At 32.6% G+C, this 7884-nt stretch overlaps 1 long non-coding RNA gene across 1 annotated transcript; it reads right to left on the reverse strand.

The window, feature by feature from the left end:
* Positions 1–2710: 2710 nt before the first annotated feature.
* Positions 2711–7654, reverse strand: LOC127707825 (uncharacterized). Its single transcript, XR_007985031.1, has 4 exons — positions 7578–7654; positions 6891–6962; positions 4466–4486; positions 2711–2728 (listed from the first exon to the last, which is right to left on the reverse strand). It is a non-coding gene; the product is annotated as an uncharacterized LOC127707825 (long non-coding RNA).
* Positions 7655–7884: the final 230 nt, after the last annotated feature.

Consider the following 7884-nt stretch of genomic DNA (forward strand, 5'->3'; position numbering starts at 1 on the left):
CGGATTTAATAGAGTCGAATTATTCACTTGCAAGTGAATAATTCATTACCGATGTTTCTTTGCTTTTTTTTACAAAACTGAACCAAACTGGCTAATAAAAGCGAAGAATCATATCACTATATCATTTCCATTAATGATTGGACAAAACAAATCATATTTTTTTTTTATATCTCGTAGCGAATGGCCCTCTGACGTTGTTTTTATGTAATCATTTGCAGAAAAAAATGTATCACAATTGGGCTTGCCTTCTGGAAGTTTCTTATATACCAGGTTAGTTTGAAATTCGTATTGAACAAGTTTGTATTTAAGGTGTTTGTTCTTCGTACAGTATTTGTATTTTTACTTTTCACCTTAAAATTGAGGTCAAAGTTCGATGTGTTTTTCTAGGTTTTGAGCTTTCTTATAACTTAATACTGATACATGATAATGCAATAAGGTATTGTGCATTAGATTTGACATATGAACTTGAAAAAAGATCAATCGGCAGTGGCTTTCGTACATGGAAGTAGGTTTCCCTACCACTTTTTTTTGTGTAACAGTTATGTTTAGAATCGAAATAGTAACCTATTATTTGAAATTGGAAGGAACATTGCAAAAACTAAAAGTTTCAAGTCATCTCCCTTATTTCAAGTTTATGAACAAAATATATTTCCGAATCATATAACAACGTCTCGGCTATTTGTAAGTAACCAATGATCTCTCTTATTTCAAAGTGAAATGCATCGAAACCACATAATTTTAGAATCAGTGAAAGGTAAGCTATCAATTAACACCGGAAGTTCCCTGTTTCAAGCGGGGATGATCATCTCCCTTATTTCAAAGAAGAAAATAAACAACATACTTCTTGGAAACCGTGCAAGATAATTTATCCTCTGACACATTTCTATTATACGGAGGCTATTTGTTTGTTATAATACACTTGATTTTTTTATAGTGCTCAGGAAGATGAATAAAAATGTCAAAATGGCCATATGCATTACTTTTCATTTATCGGCCAAAAGCAAATAAATAATGTTTGAGCAATTGTGACTACCATCAATGAAATGTACAATGTATTTGTGATGCATTTTTTAAAAAGATGTATATGAAAGCTTGTGCCTTGTACAAGGCAGTTTATTATTTGGACTGTGTTTGGACAACACGGTAAATCAATACAAAGTAAAGTATACCTATACACTCTTGGTGTTTAAATAAATGTATCTTCTACCAAATATTCAAAAATAAAAATAAGAATAAATATAATTCTTACAAAGCTTGTGTCTTGTACAAGTATATGTGTAAGTTTAATGTGCGTATATCAAGATGTTGTAAGGAGTTGTGAATTAAAAACCTAATTGAAGCATAAACAGCTAGGAATATCTTTTTGTATCGGAAATAAAATGATGTCTAAGATCAAAAACTAAAATAGCACGTCGACATCTTCCTATCCTATCCTGTAGACGATCATTGCAAGTTGGTCGGAAAACTGTCAAGCCGCATCGTAAGACTTGTGGACACATATTTTACTTTGAAAGGGACAACAAACGTGATGCATATGTGCTTGTATACATGTATGTACTAAAGGTTAGAAATATAAATACCTGTATAAATAGTGCTGTATACATGGTACAGTCTGTATATACATGTATGTACCATAGGTGAACAACATAAATATACAAGAACCTTTTTACAATATAAATAGTTCAATGAATTCGTGTTACGTATACTTTTTTTTAGAGCTGTACCGTTGATTATTTAACTACCAAAGATACCTACGTGTAATAAGAAGTGCGATAACCCTTTTCCTATCGTAACACTATAAAGATCTATGCCCTTGGTCATGATATTTTACTCATGATCAGTAATCGGAGTGCTCAAAACACCAACTCCAGCATTTTGATTGGTTCAACTCGGAGTCTGAGTATGATAATCGTGCTCGAAATGTCTATGACCGCAAGGCCTGAATTGCAATTAGATATAAAGTGATTCATTTAATTTTTGATATAATGTTATTTCCTATTTTTAATTTTGCTTTTAAAAGAAGAGGCTTAAACAAAAGCATCGCAAAAGACTTTTACTTACCACTGTATTTCACTGAAAGAATAAATGGGAAAAAATAAGCACTGTAAAAAGCTTTTATTACTCCTACCATACGTATATGGTACGGAACATGTTAACCGTTATTGTGAATTATGTTTCAGTGCTTGAATGAACAAAAGTAGTTCGTTTCAAAATAGACAAAATGTGAACTGATAGGTAAATAGTTCGCAGGAAGACATGTCATCTAACTCACCTTAAATATTTTACTTCCAAACTAGCTAGATTGCACCACTATCCAAAATGTCTAATACTTAGCCTAAAGACATTAAATATCAAATAAGAAGATGTGGTATTATTGCCATGGAGGCAATTATCAAACCGAGTCCAAATATTGCGGGTTTAAGCAACTATAGGATACAGTATGGTATTTTGGTAACGAGCAAAACTCAGTACAGTAAAGTAAGCTATAAAACGCCCCGACATTCAAAATGTGATCGAAATCTAATTTATAACGTCTCCGATTTGACCCGGCTACAAATTTAACCGACAATCTAATGAAAGCTTGTAATGAGACAATAGTCTTTCCATAGAAGTACAATTATCTATTTTTTTCAATTCCATTCGATACACTATTATTAAGGCATAACGTTGTAATATTATGACTTATTATTTGATACGCAAACCAACTCACGTTTCATGGTGTCATATTCTGAAGAAGAAAATATAATATATATATTACAAATTAAATCCTAAAATGTTGTCGTTTTCAAACGAATTCTGCCTGCAAGTAATTATACTATGTTAAAACTTTAATTTCAATGAATAAAGGAATAAAAATAATTCACTCAGAAAAGGAACAGATTTTAATTGATAAATTTAGAGTTTAGTTATTTAGATACCCTCATTGATACTGATATGCGACAATCAAATAACAAATTAACTCTTTCGAATGCTCATAAGGGTACTCATGTACGTAATTGATCTGTATTAGTGATGAGTTCATGTTGTGTGAATTTTTTTGTTTTTTTTTGTTTTAAGTTTAAGCTCAGATCTTCTTGAATTAATGAATACGACAACGAAACTTGTATAACAGTAACAGAAATAGCACAAGATCATGTAGGGTAACAAGGATAAGCCCTTTCTAGAGTAGCGTAACATTTAATAATAAATACAGCTGTCAGCATAGCGGGACTTATACCTCTCATGCATGCATTTTAGTACCTACTGTGAAATTCAGTATTGAGGCAATGCCGTTTTGATATTCTTGGTTTTTAGCTATTCGTTTCATACAGTCATTGCCTCTGTGTTAGATTGACACATTGTTACTGATAGGTCAATCTGAAATAACTATACCAGAAGCTAAAGGTCAAGGTAAGATCAGTATGATGCTTCGGAATACGAAGTTGTGTCAAAGTAAGTGATATAGTACAAAATGCATGCACCAACCACGAATCAAACAATATTTAACTATCATAGGAGTCAAAGGTCAGAGTGACCTGACTTTGGTATATGACACACCAAAGCCCGTGATGCAACTGCATACCGAAGTTGTTTAATCTAAACGGTACAAAAGTTATAATCCGGAAACGAATTGGACAAGGATTGACTATTATAGGGGTCAAAGGTCAAAGTCAAGGTGAGAGCGACCTGACTTTAGTATGTGACACATCGATCCCCATTCCCAGAAGCAACAGCATACTAATATAAAAAATAAGGAGATGTGGTATGATTGCCAATGAGACAACTATCCACCAAAGTTCAAATAAAGTGGATGTAAGCAATTATAGGCAACCGTACGACTTTCAACAATGAGAAAAATCCATACCGTATAGTCGGCTTTAAAAGGCCAAAGTCAATAACAACTAATAAAAGAGATCATGTATATAAGACTAAAAAAGGTTTAGTCAACCTTAGTTTTCCGATACAAAAGCTATGAACCGGACACAAATTGGACAAGGTTTTACTATCATAAGACCAAAATCACTTGACTTCGGAAAATGACACCCATTCCCCAGCCAATGATGCATCTACATACGAAGTTTGGTTAACCTATGTTTTACAGAATAAACATTATGCACTTGACACAAAGCGGGACGGACAGGTAAACGGCCAGCCAGACAGATTCCTATATAATCCCAAACTTTGTTTCCAGGAGGTATCACTAAAATATTATTCGACGGGTTTCAAATATGGAGCAGGAGTTGCTTACCTCTCTGGAGTACCTGAAATCACCTCAAGTTGTTTGGTTGAAGTACGAGTTGTTCGTGTATTGGATATTGTTGTTTGTCTTTTAGTCGTTTTCCGTTTTATCCTATAGCATTGTCAGTTTGTTTTCGAGTTTGAATATCAATTTGGTATCGTTCGGCTCTCTTTTCACTCCAACATATAAGAATGAGAAAACATATAAATTATGATTTTGGAAAGTTTCATACATTGTAGTACTTACTGTTCATTTGTACATTATCACCTGAAATAAAGAAAAAACAATCTGTATACATATACCACATTTATAGCAGGAAGGCCAAATGTGTGTGTTTTTTTTAGTGTTTTGCGTTCCTTTGCTGGTATCGTTTTAATAATAAACACACAGAAAACGGTGTACGTAAATCTTCAAAAAAACAAAATATATGATAGGAAAGGATATACATTACTTTTCTTATATAAAAGCTCTTAATCATTATTTGATAGAAACGAAACATTCGACACAGATGTGTGTTTGCAATGTTAAATTCTTGAGGGGTGGAATGACTTTTTTTAGGTCGTCGGGATTAGGCCTTTACTTTTGCGGAAATTCGGTATTGGGCCTTTATTATAGCGGGAGTTCAGGATTTACCCTTATCGGTACTCAGGAATTGATTTTTTGTTTGGGGGGTATCCCTGAAAGAATGATTTTTATCCCGGGAATTCGGGATGTCACCGCTCTCCTACCGCCCCTCATTCTTGACCAGATGTTTTCAAATTACTGTCAATATTTATGCTAGCCGCTTGGTTGATTTTTGCATGTGTTTATCTTAAAGTCTAACTGGTAGGTTTTGAATTGACTACGCGGCGCAAGAAAAATTATTTAAAACATGCACAGCCTAGGACGATATTATACATCTAGATATGAAACATATATTTCAAAAGTACTTTTTCAACTAGCATAGCAGTCATATTCACTCTTTTTGACACCAGCAATGTCAATAGGATTATACATGCCGCAAAATATATATGCAAATATGACAAGTCCAAAAGCACTAGTAATGGGGATTAGTTTATCTTATCCGTATCCAAAATTTTGAATTACTTGTATATTTTGTATTTATTGATTCTTGTATCTACAATGTATACACAACAAATGTGTTAGAACAATATTACATTTTTCGGTTGAAATTTACATGGGCATATAAATATGCCTATAGTCATTAATGTATATAGATGTCTATGTGTACTGCGTTCGTATGGTATTTAAATTAGGGGTGTATTTGCGTAATATACACATTAGCAAAATAAGAATAAGTAACTTTTCCAAGATTAAAAGATACTAAAACTCTTAACTTTCCACCTTTTGTTTTTAATTAATTTGTATGAAGGTCAAGATTTTTTTAATTGTAACTTTAATTTTTCTACACACATTGTTCTGTGTTTGATTTGTATAATGGTCAAGATATCTGAAAACTACCATAGCTATTGACGGTATTTTACACCAGTCTACTTATACTGATGAAGGATATTTGTTATCCGAAATATTTATTGAGTGTTGTATTTTTTGTTTCATATGTTTTGTCATTGTTTTGGCGTTGTTGTGTACTTTTTAGGCGTATTCACTGTGTACAATATCGCTTTCCATAACGATCTGACACCCTCGTAAGAATGCTTGTTGACTTCTATCTAGTCGTATGTATATATGTGCCCACACATAATATATATTAATAATTTATCAAATAAAACCTACTAAATAGGAAACTTGAACTTATAAAACAAATATTTGCTGTCTTTTGAATCTGTTTTTCGTGTATTGGTTAATTTTAAATCTGACCGTCAGTTTTTTTTGTTTTTTTTTTTTGTTTTTTTTTATATTATTGTTTCACATTTTTCTGGACAATTTTAAATCTCGGTCTATTTCTGAAACTAATTCTAACATAACTTTTGATTTTTTAACTCTGTATACCAACATTCCCCATGTGAAATTACAAAATTGTTTTGAATAAACATTGGACGAAAAAATTTCTTCCTATGTGACGTTTACATTTTCTGACGTCAGACACGCGAAGCAATGAATATCGTTTTTAATTTGATAGATGCTGTTGTGCTTTTTTGTAAATTATGATTTGTTTTGATATTGTAACACAGTGATGACTGCTTTACCCATATTTTGACTATTTTATTTATTATGTCTGTTTTGTTCACGCATCGTTGTAAATATAACGGAATTTGATGAGACTGTCGTACAAGTGAGAGGTTTAGCGCTATTAAACCAGGTTCAATCCACCATTTTCTACATTTGAAAATGCCTGTACCAAGTCAGGAATATGACAGTTGTTGTCCATTCGTTTGATGTGTTTTGTCATTTGATTTTGCTATATGATTAGGGACTTTCCGATTGAATTTTCCTCGGAGTTAAGTATTTTTGTGATTTTACTTTTTGTTGTGATAGGACCTTTTATTACTGGCTATATAATATGACTTTTGCTCATAGGTAAAGTCTGTACGATTACCTGTTATTGCTTAAATGTATGTATTAAGTTGTAATTTTGGCAATCGTACCACGTCTCCTTATTTATAATGAAAACAATATGTTTCAGGAATTTCATTTAGCTTACATCTGTTCGTCAACAAATTTTGACAGATAAGTGTAATAAATAGACAAAGTGTACTGAAATTTTACTTACTAACGTAGAGACTGGGTTTTAACTGGAAACCGTAACACACATCACATATAGAAGGACTCTGCTTGTATGTTCCTTAAAAGAGAAGACGACCATCATTATTCGCAACCACAATATCTCCCATATCATGCATATAACAAGAGATTCGCCGACGTTGGTTTGTTTGAGTAGTATAGTAAATACAGATTAGTACATGGCCTTTTCCATATCGGCCCGGGTATTATCATGATTCCCCCATATGAGCCCGAGACGTTGGTCGAGGGCTGATATGGGTCGAGGGATGATACCCGAGCCGATATGACAAGGGGCATGTATTAATCTTTTTGTCATATATTACTGATGAACGAACGCACCCAGGCTGATAACCCCATATTAGTCAAACAACGTGACATCACAGAGGGCTGATATGCTTAAAGGTTATCAATCTTGTGTCAATTTATGGCCAGTTTACGTCCGGTGGCTAAACATATGCAAAGACCATCATAGAAATGCTAGGTATATGATAAAACATAATAAACAATTGAACGTCAGCCGCTACATTTTAGTTTTTAAAGTATCAGTTTTTTGTAAGTTACAATACCTTCTCTCTTTATTTTTTCATATGACTGATTACGTATGCATAATAATTTAATTCAGTGAATACCTTATGTCTAATCCTGTGTTTAAAACATTATACAAAAATATACCTACTGGTTGGTGTTATGTAGATGAAAATAATGTCGGCATTCTTGTCAAAAAATGTGTCTTTCAAGCAGAAGTACCGATTTGTATTCTGAAGTCTAAATTTAGAAACATAAGAAAATTAGAACGCAATTATAAATAAATGCGTGTATATGAACATGATGAATGTGAACAAATTAATTCTAAATTATTTCCGTTGGGAAATAATATATAAAAAAAAATATGTGGTACCAGAAATTTAGATTGTAAGAATAAATAAAAAATCGTTTCCTTAGTCAGGAGCCTATAATTTATTAGTTGTCGTTTGTTTCTGTAT

The sequence above is a fragment of the Mytilus californianus genome, unplaced genomic scaffold (genome assembly GCF_021869535.1).
Source record: "Mytilus californianus isolate M0D057914Y unplaced genomic scaffold, xbMytCali1.0.p SCAF_7, whole genome shotgun sequence".
NCBI lineage: Eukaryota > Metazoa > Mollusca > Bivalvia > Mytilida > Mytilidae > Mytilus > Mytilus californianus.